Genomic DNA, 13,880 nt, shown 5'->3' with positions numbered 1-13,880 from the left:
GTCAAAAGATATAGGCTAGAAATACTTTTTTCTTTTGGTCCAATACCAAAAGCTCTTTAGTAGCACACATTCATCTTGATACACTGGAAAACATAACAAAAGTTAAACTTGATTTTACTTCTAGTTCTGATTTTTTTTTTAGGGCCACACCTGCAGCATATGGAAATTCCCCGGGGTAGGGGCTGAATTGAAGCTGCAGCTGCCAGCCTATGCCATAGCCACAGCAACACCAGATCCAAGTCTCATCTGTAATCTACACGGCAGCTCACAGCAATGCCAGATCTTTAACCCACTAAGGCCAGGGATCGAACCCACATCCTCATGGTTACTAGTTGGGTTCCTAAGTCACTGAGCTATAATGGGAACCCCTAGTGGATTCTTAACTAGTTTTTTTGTTTTGGTTTTGTTTGTGTTTTTAGGGCCACATCTCTGGCATATGGAGGTTCCCAGGCTAGGGGTCGAATCAGAGCTGTACACCACAGCAACACCAGGTCTGAGCTTTGTCTATGACCTACACCACGGCTCATGGCAATGCCAGATACTTAGGCCACTGAGCAAGGCCAGGGATAGAACCTTCATCCTCATAGATACCAGTCAGATTCATTTCTGCTGAGCCACAATGGGAGCTCCTTAGTTTTTTTGTTTTTTGTTTTTTTAAAAAACAAATAGAAAACTAACAGGTTGGCCTAGTCTAAGAATGTATCTGGCATATACTACCCACTACATAACTAGTGTCCACAAAAGAGGCATCAGTAAACCAGTATCCACAGAGGAGTCATCAATAATCAATCATAACTCACTTTCCCAGAGAACACATATGGACTAAAATCCTTCCCAACACAGGGCTTCTGGCAGCTACTTCAAAGGAAAGTTGGCGCCATAAAACAAAACACATCTGCCACTGTGGACTAGATAAATTTTTACAATATCTTCCAGCTCTAAAATTCTAATACCAAGTTTCTGAGGGTTGGAGAAAAACACTTGAAACAAGCTTAAAGCAATGTCATAAATTTCAGTCTAATCTCCAAATTTTCCTCCAAATTGCAACTGATCTGATACTAATTTTTCAGGATGCTACTGAACAATACATTCTGGTATCATTAACATATATAACCTGGCAATATATTTACTTTTGCTAATGGGTTCTTCTGATAGAAAACAGCCCTTTACCTGGGCTGGCCCTAAAAAAAAAAAAAAAAAAAAATCCTCATACAGAAAAAGGGCAACAAAATTGCACAAGTGAGGAATTCAATCCAATCCTGTGATCATCCCCACAGCCTCTCTCCAAGGTCAAGCCTTTTCACTTCTCACCTAGACTTCTACAATAGCCACTCTTCCATCCTTTCACTCTTAATCGCCAGAGGAATCTTTCTAAAGCAAATGTACTCACATAACTTCCCTGTTTAAAAATCTGTATCTTTTGCTAACAACATAAAACAAGTTTTTTTGCATTACACATAGAACTTTTCATATCGTTGCCTCCTTTTACCTTTCTGGCCTCATATACACATCGCTCTCCTTCCCCATTCCACTCTTTGCTCCCTTTTTCATCCACAATTCTCTGCATTTACACACAATATTAACAAGTTTCCTCTGCCTCCCCTGTCCTTTCCTTTCCCCATCACAATCACACTCCTACTCATCAACTAAGACATAACTTAGGTCCAGGGGCAGATCCTTCCTCCTTTCCAAGGTCAACCCAAACAGAACTGGCTACTTCCTCTTTCCTATCAAAGCTTTTTGGTTTGAACACATTGTTAGTCTCAGTGGTTCCCAAGACCAATAGAACTGCCTGAGGCAAGTTTAAAAAATAAATTTGTCAAGGTTAAATCAAAAGTATCAAATCGATCTCAGGAAATGAATCTCTGGTATTTCCACTTTTAAAAAACTCCCCTAGTTATTGTAATGATCAAATTTAGGGGCTACTGGTTTGTCTATTCCAATAGGGGTAAAGATGTTTCTTTAATGAATATAGAGTTAACTCTAGAATAAACTGAAGAAGTATTCTGCACTTGTTTATTTCATATCATATCATATCCCTGCTGACTTGACTCATGATGAAGATGAAGGAATTCCTTTGGGACTCAAACCCCAAAACTTACACTGCTCAAAAAAGCAGCTGAATTTCCACCTTCATTTCTAAATCTTAAAGATGAAGTAATTACACCTTGAATAAATCTATGAATAAACAGTGCAGGTTCTCACCAGATCTGTCATGAAAACTTTATACAGGCTGAGAAATCTTTATTCCGTTGTGAGATGGAAATATACTGCTTTTAGCACTTTCTTAAGATCTGGTTGTATTCGAATTCATGCAAGACCCCAGCTAAGTATAATAACATATGCCTGGCTCCAGTGCCTCATTAATTTTCAAAGAAAAATTCCATTCTTCCTTCCCCACCTCACACTCACAAGGCATTCTTAAGCTCTAGAATGGCAGAAAAGCTAACAAGATCAAGATACGAATATAACCAAAGAAACATGTTGACTTATTACTGGAGAACTATGAATTTCGTGTGGTTTGCAAAATTCATCTGGTTACATCGCCAACTTTAGGCCCAACGTTTACCTGGGGCCCACAGACCCAGTGTTTATCTCTCTCTCAGCATCGGCCCGAAGCTAAGTCTGAAAACTTGAGTTCCCCACTAGTGCCCACTAAGTCTGCCCTCAAACACCTTTCGACCCTTAGAACACGTTCACGGCTACTTTTTTCCTTTCTCCGCTAAAGAAAAGGGCACTCTCAAGAGGAAGGACAGTGACAGCTCCACGTCTGCAAAACTCAGCGCCGGGAGGCGCCGGCTGGGTCGGGGCGGCGGCGGTAGTGGGCGCGGAGGAGGGAGCCGGTGCCGGGACCACCACGATGGGGGACAATGGAGGGAGGAGGGGAGTGCAAAAGAGAAAGGCGGCAGCCGCTGTGCTGGGCCCCTCGAGACTGGGGGCTCCGAAAAGTCTCGGGAAGGGCAGTGGCTTGCAGGTGGGCCCGGCCGCCGCCCCTTGCAGGGCCACGTCGCTCGCGCCGGCTGCTGCCACCGGGCCCCGCGCGTAGGCCGGGCCGCCGGAGAGTGGCCCCCGGGCGGGGCTGAGGGGTACCGGGCCGGACCCTGCTGGCGCCCGCCGCGGCGGCCCAGTCCTTTCACAACTGGGCGCCCGCGAGGCGAGGGGCTTCCAGACGCCTGAGCCCAGCAGTGGCCGCTCGGCGCGTCCGGCCAACCCACCCCCGCCAGGCCCCTGCCACTAGCCCGAGCTCCCCGCGCCCCCCACGGGCACCGGCTCTGAGGGAAGAGGAGGCAGCCGCGGCTGTGGGGTCCCGGCAAGCGCGCCGCACTCCTCTACCCCTTGCTCGCCTTGGACACTCTCATCCAGGACCTTCCCTCTCCCCAGAACTGCCTCCGGTCCGCCCGGGGATTTTTACCAGGACTCGGGGCGGCGACGACTCTTCACTCCCTCGACTAAGATGGCAGCCGGTCCCGAGCCCCAACCGCAGCTAATAGAGCGAGTTGGCGGCCAACGCGCAGGCGTCTCTGGCTTGGGCGCGATCCCGACTACAAGCCCCAGAAGGCCTTGCGCACTAGCCAGCTGCGGGCAAGAATAGCTGGCAAGGCTGGTGAGCGCCGCTAAATCGAAGTTTGCTCTCACCCAGGTGGGAAGGACTCATGGATGACTTCCAGGCATTTCAAAAAACCCTCCCAGCTACTCACCAGAACCTCTAAAGACTTGTAGCTGCTGATCCCAAGCTAGTGTGCATCAGAATCACCTGAAGGGCTACTTAAAACTTTGACTACTAGACCCCACCCCCGGAGTTTCTAATTGAGCACATTTGGGATAGAATCTAATAATTTTAATAATTGGCATTTCTAACGATCTCTCTGGTGTGCTGCTGGTGTGTAATCACATTTTGAGAACCACTGAACTATAACTTAGTCCTTAAGAAAGTACTCTCGAGGAGTTCCCGTCGTGGCGCGCAGTGGTTAACAAATCTGACTAGGAACCATGAGGTTGCGGGTTCGATCCCTGGCCCTGCTCAGTGGGTTAACGATCCGGCGTTGCCGTGAGCTGTGGTGTAGGTTGCAGACTCGGCTCGGATCCCGCGTTGCTGTGGCTCTGGCATCGGCCGGTGGCTACGGCTCCGATTCCTCCGATTCGACCCTAGCCTGGGAACCTCCACACGCCGCTCGCCCTAGAAAAGGCAAAAAGACCAAAAAAAAAAAAAAAAAAAAAAAAAGTACACTCGAGAGTTAAATTCATTGGGCTCAAACCCATGTTTTAACAAGGTGCTTTTAGAGGTGATGAAAATCACTACACGGAAGTGGTGCCAACATAAGCAGGTATTCTAAATGCTGATCAATAAGCTTCTTTAATCCTCCCAACAAATCTACAGTGGAAGTACCTTCATTTTCCTCACTTTACAGATGCACAAACCAAGTCACAAGCTGGATAAGAACCCAAGCAGTCTGGCTCCTGAGTCCATCCTCTTCCGTCATGGATTGTTTGTGAGAATTAGTAGGCTATGCGGGTAGACTCAGAGGCACAACAAAGTGACCTTTGCTATTACTGTTTAGCGTGTTTTCCCTCCTAAAGAAAATTTTATTTTACCATCTGGAAAGTCACTTACACTTTTCAAATTACTTTCGAATTCTCCATATCAGTGTTTCCTGCAGTGTACTTCAGGAGAGCTGGTTAAAGACAGATTCCTAGGGAAAAGAAAAAAGATTCCTGAGAGTGCCCTGATGGCTTAGCAGGATCCAATGTTGTCACTGCTGTGGCTCGGGTCACAGCTGTGGTTTAGATTCAAGAATTTATGCATGCTGCAGGCGTGGCCAAAAAAAAAAAAAAAAAAAAGGTACAGAGTCCCATAACCCTCCCTATTCAGACTGTGTAGGGTAGAGGTTCTCAAACTCTAGTGCCCATCAAAATCACCTGAAGGACTTGTTAAACCGTCTATTGCTGGGCCCCACCCCTAGAATTTCCAATTCAGAAACTCTGGGCTGGGCCTCATGATTTGCATTTTTTAACCTCAGAACACACTTGGAGAATCACTTGTGGTTGCGGTAGGGCAGTGTTTCTCAACACTTCCCTTTTGAAGTTATCATTTCTGGGAGTTCCCGCAGTGGTGCAGTGAACACGAATCTGATTAGGAACCATGAGGTTTCAGGTTCAATTCCTGGCCTCGCTCAGTGGGTTAAGGATCCAGCATTGCTGTGAGCTGTGGTGTAGGCCGGCAGCTACAGCTCCAATTCGACTCCTAGCCTGACAATCTCCATATGCCTTCAGTGCGGCACTAAAAAAAGCAAAAAAAAGAAAAAAATTATCATCTCTGTAAGGAACATTTTTAAACACTTTTTCCCTAAATTCCCCCATGAAATTTTAATATCACAAACATACTGTTTATCGATTTATGTGCCATACATATCTGTGCTTTTATATTAAAAAAAATTTTTTTGTCTTCTTAGGGCCACACCCACAGCATATGGAAGTTCCCAGGCCAGGGGTTAAATTATAGCTGTAGCCTCAGGCCTACACAACAGCCACTGCCATAGCAACAAGGGATCCCAGTGGTGTCTTCGACCTACACCACAGCTCATGGCAACACTGGATCTCATGGCAACACTGGATCCTTTAAACCACTGAGTGAGGCCAGGGATTGAACCCGCATCTTCATGGATATTAGTAAGGTTCGTTACCACTGAGCCACAACAGGAACTCTTAAATAAAAACTTTTTTTTTAATTTCCTCTCTACTCTCACCTAATTTTTGTCCTATTAAAAATGTATGCAGGGGAGTTCCCGTCGTGGCGCAGTGGTTAACAAATCCGACTAGGAACCATGAGGTTGTGGGTTCGGTCCCTGCCCTTGCTCAGTGGGTTAACGATCCGGCGTTGCCGTGAGCTGTGGTGTAGGTTGCAGACGCGGCTTAGATCCTGCGTTGCTGTGGCTCTGGCATAGGCTGGTGGCTACGGCTCCGATTGGACCCCTAGCCTGGGAACCTCCATATGCCGCGGGAGTGGCCCAAGAAATAGCAAAAAGACAAAAAAAAAAAATGTATGCAGGAGTTCCCGCTGTGGCACAGTGGTTAACAAATCCAACTAGGAACCATGAGGTTTCGGGTTTGATCCCTGGCCTTGCTCAGTGGGTTAAGGACCCGGCGTTGCCACGAGCTGTGGTATAGGTTGCAAACTTGGCTTGGACCTGGCATTGCTGTGGCTGTGGTGTAGGCCAGTGGCTACAGCTCCAATTAGACCCCTAGCCTGGGAACCTGGGAACCTCCATAGGCCGCAGGTGTGGCCCTAGAAAAGACGAAAAGACCAGAAAAAAAAAAAAAAAAAGGAATGTATGCTCTGGAGGAATGTGGGTTTTTAACTCTTGCCCCAGGTGATTTTTTTTTTTTTTTTCTTTTTGGCTACTCCCACAGTATGCAAAAGTTCCCAGGGCCAAGGATCAAGCCCTCCCTGAAGTAGCAATGGAAGCTGCTGCAATGACAATGAAGGGTCCTTACGGAGGAACTCCCTATTCTTATCACTGGGAGAGATTGGCGAACACAGTGTGCCTTTAAGATATGAGGTATTTTTGTGCCCATTATACCAAAAAATAAAAAAAGGAGTCGCAAGGAAATTAGATGGGTGGTTCAAGTTCATTCAACCAGGAACCAGAGGTCTAACCAAAGTCCTCTGGCTCAACACACGTTGTAAATTAAATTTCAATAAAAATTTTAAAAACAAACAAACAAAAAAAACCAAAGTTCTCTGGCTCCAGATTCTGTCTTTATCTACAATTTTTAAATTGTATAATATCAGAAGTTCCCGTCGTGGCGCAGTGGTTAACAAATTCGACTGGGAACCATGAGGTTGCGGGTTTGGTCCCTGCCCTTGCTCAGTGGGTTAACGATCCGGCGTTGACCTGAGCTGTGGTGTAGGTTGCAGACACAGCTCGGATCCCGCATTGCTGTGGCTCTGGTGTAGGCCGGTGGCTACAGCTCCGATTGGACCCCTAGCCTGGGAACCTCCATATGTCGCGGGAGCGGCCCAAAGAAATAGCAAAAAGACCAAAAAAAAAATTGTATAATATCAGGCAAAACTAATGTATGGTGTTTGAAGTCAGAAGAGTGATTACCTTAGAGGAGAGTTAATACCAGAAAGGAGACACAAAGAAGCTTCTTAAGCCTGATAAAAAATATCCTGTGTCTTGGAGTTCCCATTGCCGCTCAGTGGTAACGATACCAACTAGTATCCGTGAGGACTCTGGTTTGCTCCCTGGCCTCGCTCAGTGAGTTAAGGATCTGACACCGTCGTGAGCTGTGGTATAGGTCACAGATGCAATTCAGATCTGATGTTGCTGTGGCTGTGGAATAGGCCGGCAGCTGTAGCTCCAATTCAACCCCTAACCTGGGATCCTACATATGCCATTGGTGCAGCCCTGAAAAAGGCAAAAAAAAAAAAAATTGTGTCTTGATCTGGGTGCTGGTATACATGCATACTCATTTTATTTATATAGGGTGCATTAGCTCTGATCTGAGAGGCAGAACCTAGCAGAATTAATAATTCAGGCTTCTTGGAATTCCCAGCTGGCTCAGTGGGTTAAGGATCCAGCATGTGGCTCTGGTTGTGGCTGTAGCATAGGTTCTGTCCCTGGCCCAGAAACTTCCATATGCTACGGGTGCAGCTGAAAAAGGGAAAAAAATTGCTTCAGGGGTCTTAGAGAAATTCCCTAAACCTTGGTGACCAAATCTCTAAATGAGAATAATAGATTCTACCCCCTAGGATGTTGTAAAGATTCTAGGAAATCCAGGGTAATCCAGGGTAGGTGTTTAGTTGGCGGTTCTCCAAAGAGAAGCTGAATTGGTGAGGGCAGAGGATCCCAGCCTGGGCATTTCCTCATCTCCCAGGCTGTGTGGCTCTGGCTCCCAGGTTCCTTGATCTAAAAGCCAGTCTAGCCTTGGCCTGGTGAGAATGCAGGACTGGTGGCTAAAAAAAGCTTTGAGTCACTTATACTCTCCTCCTGCCTTGGACAGCCAGGTCAGTCTGGGACAGGTCAGCCCTGCTAGAGCCTGGGAAAGGCCTCCACCAGCAAGGGAAGCAGTTTCCCAGGCCTCTGAGGAGAGAAGGAAGCAGGGATGCAGAGCTGGAAGGAGTAGGAAGAGAACCCCCAGCAGCCCACAGGCCACCTGTCACTTACTGGCTTTCCCTGCAGAACACTTAGTCATGCTGCTAGTCACGCTGCTGACCCCCTCTTCCCTGGAGCCATTCTGCCTTCAGCTGCCAGAGGCAGGGAAGACTTGAAAAGTGGCAGAACTCTAGTTGATGGAGAGAAGACACTGGATGGGGCTTTTGGGAGCCTCTGATCAGATCCCAAGAAACCACTTAAGACCTGAAATTGTGGCTCATCATTTTCCCTCTTTAAGACTGTTTTGAGAGTTCCCATCATGGTGCAGCGGAAACAAATCGACCAGAAACCATGAGGCTGTGAGTTCGATCCCTGGCCAGCGGGTTAAGGATCCAGCGTTGCTGTGAGCTGTGGTGAAAGTTGCAGACGCGGCTTAGATCTGGCGTTGCTATGGCTATGGTGTAGGCCAGCAGCTACAGCTTCGATTCGATGCCTAGCCTGGGACCCTCCATATGCCACAGGCCTAGCCCTAAAAAAACAACAGACAAAAAAAAAAGACTGTTTTGTTATCTACGGAATGAAGTACACAGTTCCGTCCCTAGTCACCTCAGTCACTCTCTCCCAGGTAGAGCTGCCAGATTTAGAAAATAAAAATGTAGGATGGTCAGTGAAATTTGAACTTCAAGTAAGCAATGAATAATTTTTTTTAGTATAAATATATGACAAATGCAGCAGGTAAGATGCATGTATTTTATTTGGCAACCCTACTTACAGGGCTTTATATACTTTCTCCATTGGGATAGCAAACTTAAATGCCAATGAGGAACAGTAAGGTCAAATAAAAAAGGATAGTTAATTTTTTTGTGTGTTTTTAGCCACAGCAATGCCAGATCCAAGCCATATCTGGATCTGACCTATACTACAGCTCAGGGCAGCTCCAGATCCTTAACCCACTGAGCGCGGCCAGGGATGGAACACCACATCCTCATGGATGCTAGTTGGGTTTGGTATCATGCGCCATGATGGGAACTCCCTCCTAAGTGTTTCATATGCACTATCTCATTGAATTATCCCAGCAACTTAAGTGGAGTGCTCAGTTTCTTCATCTTCGAAATGAGAATAGTGGAGTTCCCATCGAGACTCAGCAGAAAGGAATTTGACTAGTAACCATGAGGATGCAGGTTTGATCCCTGGGCTTGATCAGCGTGTTAAGGATCTAGCGTTGCCTTGAGCTGTAGTGTAGGTTGCAGACAAGGCTCTGATCTGGCATTGCTGTGGCTATGGCATAGGCCAGAAGCTACAGCTCCAGTTCAACCCCTAGCCTGAGAACCTCCATATGCTGTGGATCCAGCCTTAAAAAGACGAAAAAAAATGGGAATAGCAATATAACCTATTTCATTGGTTGTATGATTAAATGAGCTATTGCCTTTAAAACACTTAGAACGGTGCCAGGCAAGCACATGCTAGCACTCAACAAGCAATAGCTATAACTTGTCCCATTATGCACACAGGGAAACAGAGTTTCTGAGAGGTAAGGGAACCAGCCTGTGGTCATACCTAGCAAGTGGCAGAGTCAGGACTTGAATTCAGGTCTACAACATTGGCAACAAATTCAAAATATTTAAAACTCTTGCGTGTTCCAGCAAAAGGAAAACAGATAAATCACGTTCCATTCACACACAGTGGAATACTACAAAGCAATAAGAAAGAATAAATTACTGGAGTTCCCTGGTGCTGCTGCGGGTTACAGATCTATTCCAGCATTGTCACTGCAGCAGCCTGGGTCGCTGCTGTGGTGCAAGTTCAGTCCCTGGCCTGGCAACTTCCACATGCCGCATGTGTGCCCCCCACACACACATGATTAAAAACAAATTACAAATGTACAAAATAAAATACATAAGCATCAGGCATTATGCTAAAAGAAAGAAACCTTGTCAGGAGTTCCCATCGTGGCTCAGCAGTTAACAAACCCAACTAGTAACCATGAGGACTCGGGTTCAATCCCTGGCCTCACTCAGAAGGATAAGGATCTGGCGTTGCTGTGAGCTGTGGTGTAGGTCGCAGAAGCGGCTTGGATCTGGCATTGTTGTGGCTGTGGGACAGGCCAGCAGCTGCAGCTCTGATTCAATCCCTAGCCTGGGAACTTCCATATACTTCGGGTGTAATCCTAAAATAAAACAGAGAGAGACTTGGTGCTGCTCTGTATCCTCCAGATTTTCTGTACTGAATATAGAAGTGAAAAAATAAATTGTAAAAATAAACAGCCATAAGGAGCTTTCAGCACCTCCTTGTGCAGCTTTGGGGAGGACTCGAATTCAGATGAGCATTTGCAGGTCTGATGAACTCCCTTAAATAATAACAGCATGCCAGAGCTTTCTCTAGTCCAGCTCATTATCTTTTGTCCCCTCTTTTCTTCCTCTCAAACATAAAGTTGTCCTTCTGCTAGGAAAGCCCCAGTCACTCATTGTAGATCAGAATCATTTCTTGCCTACAGTTCTCACTGGAAATGTCTGTCCTAAACTGGGATATACATCTCTTTAAAAAAAAAAAAAAATTAAAGTCATGCCTGCAAATTCCTCAAGCAAAGATCAAATCAAGTGACAGGCATCCAGGTCACATTAGGCAAGCTGGGAAGGTGACACCAGACCAGAAACACTCCAGGGAATCTTAGAACTCAGCCTTGACTGATGTAAACCTCTGGGGCCCTAAAGGTTACAATTAGAAATACTGGGACAAGTGACTTTGTCTTCTGTTCTTGACCTTCTAAACTTGGAGGGAGGAGGGGCAGGTATCAAAAAGTCACATGGTTTAGTCACCTGTGTTCAGCCTGTGAAACAAGATTAACAGTAGTACCTTACCTCCCAGGATTGTGAGGAGGATAAAATGAGAGAGCAGTAACACAGTCCAGGACCACAGTAATTGTTCAATTAAATTTAGTGCCTGATTTTTCAGATGAGGCAACTGTGTCCCAAAGAGGTATGAGGATTAGCCTGAGATCAGCTAGTAAAGGGTGAAGCAGGGTTCAAATTTGGTAAGCCTGACTCTAAAGGCCACATTTTTTTTTTTTTTTTAGGGCCACACCCAAAGCATGTGGAAGTTCCCAGGCTAGGGGTGAAATTGGAGCTACAGCTGCTGGCCTACGCCACAGCCACAGCAACTGCAGATTCAAGCCCAGTCTGTGACCTACACCACAGCTCAGGCAATGCCAGATCCTTAATCCACTGAGCTAAGTCAAGGATAGAACCTGTATCCTCATGGATACTAGTTGGATTTGTAACCTGCTGAGCCACAACAGGAACTCCCTAGAGCCCACATTCTTAAATTTTAAGCCAATATATTCCAAGGGATGGTGCACTGATGGATGCACACAAAATAGTTTTAGGTGCTGCCACAAATGGTCATCAAAAAAACAAAACAAAACTTCTGGGAACCTGCCTATACTGTTGGTGAGAATGTAAACTGGTTTAGCCATTATGGAAAACAGTATGGAGATTCCTCGAAAAACTAAAAATAAGGAGTTCCCTTGTGGCAGAGCAGGTTAGGAATCCAGCATTGTCACTCTAAGGTCTAGGATCACTGCTGTGATGCAGGTTGGATCACATGCCTGGGAACTTCCACATGCTGCAGGTGTGGCCAAGAAAAAAAAGACATTCATCTCAATGTTCATAGCAGCATTATTTACAATAGCCAAGATATGGAAGCAACATAGGTCCATCAACATATGAATGGCTAAAGAAGATGCAGCATATGTAAAAATGGAAAACTACTCAGCCAAAAAAAGAATGAAATTTTGCCATTCACAACAATGTGGATGGACCCGGAGGATATTATGCTTTAGTAAAATAAGTCAGAGAACGACAACTACTGTATGTTATCAATTATATATAGAATCTAAAAAATTACATATATACATACACATATATATATCTGAACCACTCTGCTGTACACTTGAAGAATTTTAAGTCAACTATACTTCAGTAAGATAAAATGAGTTTCCATCGTGGCTCAGCGGAAACGAACCTGACTACTATCCATGAGGATTCGGGTTTGATCACTGGCCTTGCTCAGTAGGTTAAAGGATCTAGTGTTGCCATGAGCTGTGGTGTAGGCTGCAGATGCAGCTTGGATCTGGCATTGTTGTGGCTGTGGTTTAGGCCTGCAACTACAGCTCTGATTCAACCCCAGCCTGAGAACTTCCATAAGCTGCCCTAAAAAAATAAACAAAAAACCATGCCATAGCAGTTATTAGAGCCACAGCAGTAATAATGCCGGATCCTTAAACTGCTGGGCCACCAGGAAACCCCAGTAGTTTTGTCTCTTAATAATATATATTGGAGTTCCCGTCATGGCTCAGTGGTTAATGAACCCAACTAGTAACCATGAGGTTGTAGGTTCAATCCCTGGCCTCGCTCAGTGGGTTAAGGATCTGGCATTGCCATGAGCTGTGGTGTAGGTTGAAGATGCAATTTGGATCCCCTGTTGCTGTGGTTGTGGTGTAACGGCAGCTGTAGCTCTGATTCAACCCCTAGCCTGGGAACCTCCATATGCTGTGGGTATGGCCCTAAAAAGCAAAAAAATAATAATAATAATATATATTGACATAGTAGGTAACTAATATATCAAGCACACCTTTTCGCAGATAATGTTTAGAATATAGCTAAAGTAGGAATTTAGCAAATTAAAATTATGACATGCTGTCTTTTCTCTATTAGTTTGGCCAAGAACAAAAAGTTTGGTATCTCAGTTGTGTTAGCATGGATATGATGAAAACTGATTTGTTTTGCTAACTGGTGTTCTGCAAACTGTGTGGTAGGAAAACAACCATATCTATTGCAATTAAAAATAAAAATGGGAGTTTCTGTGGTGGCTCAGCGGAAATGAATTCGATTAGGAACCATGAGGTTGTGGGTTCAATCCCTGGCCTCACTCAGTGGGTTAAGGATCTGGTGTTGCCATGAGCTGTGGTGTAGGTAACAGATGTGGCTCGGATCTGACGTTGCTGTGGCTGTGGTGTAGGCTGGCAGCTACAGCTCCGATTAGACCCCTAGCCTGGGAACCTCCATGTGCCATGGATGCGGCCCTAAAAAGACAAAAGAAAAAAGAAAAAAAAAAATATCAGGAGTTCCCACATGGCATGGTGGGTAAAGAATCTGAATGCAGCAGCTATGGAGGTGTGGGTTAATCCATGACCTGGGAACAATGGGATAAAGGATCTGGTATTGCCACAGCTGAGCATAGCTCGCAGCTGAGGTTCAGATTCAATCCCTGGCCCGGGAACTTCCATATGCCCTATATGTAAACATTAAATTAAAAAAAAAAAAGTGGAGGGTAAAAAATTTGAATAAAGAAGATACAGGAATAAGCACATGAAAAGATGCCCAACATCATTAGTCATTAAAGAAATGCAAATTAAAATCACAATGAGATGCCACTTTATAACCACGAGAGTGGTTAAATAAAAAAAAAAAAAAAAGACAACATAGTTGGCAAGAATGTTGAGAAACAGGAAGACCGTGTAAAATGGTACAGCCAGGAGTTCCCTTGATAGCTCATCAGATTAAGGATCTTGGGAAATTCCACATGCCCTGAGTGCAGCCAAAAAAAAAAAAGCTAGACATAAATTTATCGTATGACCCAACAATTCTACTTTTACATATCTACCCCAGAAAAATGAAAAAAAAATACATCTGCATAATAGCCCAAAAGTGGGGGGAAAAAACTCCTCAAGGACGTTCAATGGTGGCACAGCAGGTTAAGGATCCAGCATTGCCACAGCTGTAGCAC

At 45.2% G+C, this 13,880-nt stretch overlaps 1 long non-coding RNA gene across 4 annotated transcripts in view; it reads right to left on the bottom strand.

The window, feature by feature from the left end:
* Nucleotides 1-3,561, bottom strand: part of ITCH — a 108,851-nt gene extending 105,290 nt beyond the window's left edge. For 3 of the 4 annotated variants that reach the window (XR_002340135.1, XR_002340136.1, XR_002340138.1), the window contains exon 1: nucleotides 3,413-3,561. This is a non-coding gene — a long non-coding RNA (itchy E3 ubiquitin protein ligase). The remainder of the gene's footprint in view (nucleotides 1-3,412) is intronic. The other variant, XR_002340137.1, reaches the window with a different exon arrangement.

This window comes from Sus scrofa, chromosome 17, assembly GCF_000003025.6.
Source record: "Sus scrofa isolate TJ Tabasco breed Duroc chromosome 17, Sscrofa11.1, whole genome shotgun sequence".
In the NCBI taxonomy this organism is placed as follows: Eukaryota; Metazoa; Chordata; class Mammalia; order Artiodactyla; family Suidae; genus Sus; species Sus scrofa.
This window is presented reverse-complemented; position numbering and strand designations above follow the sequence as displayed.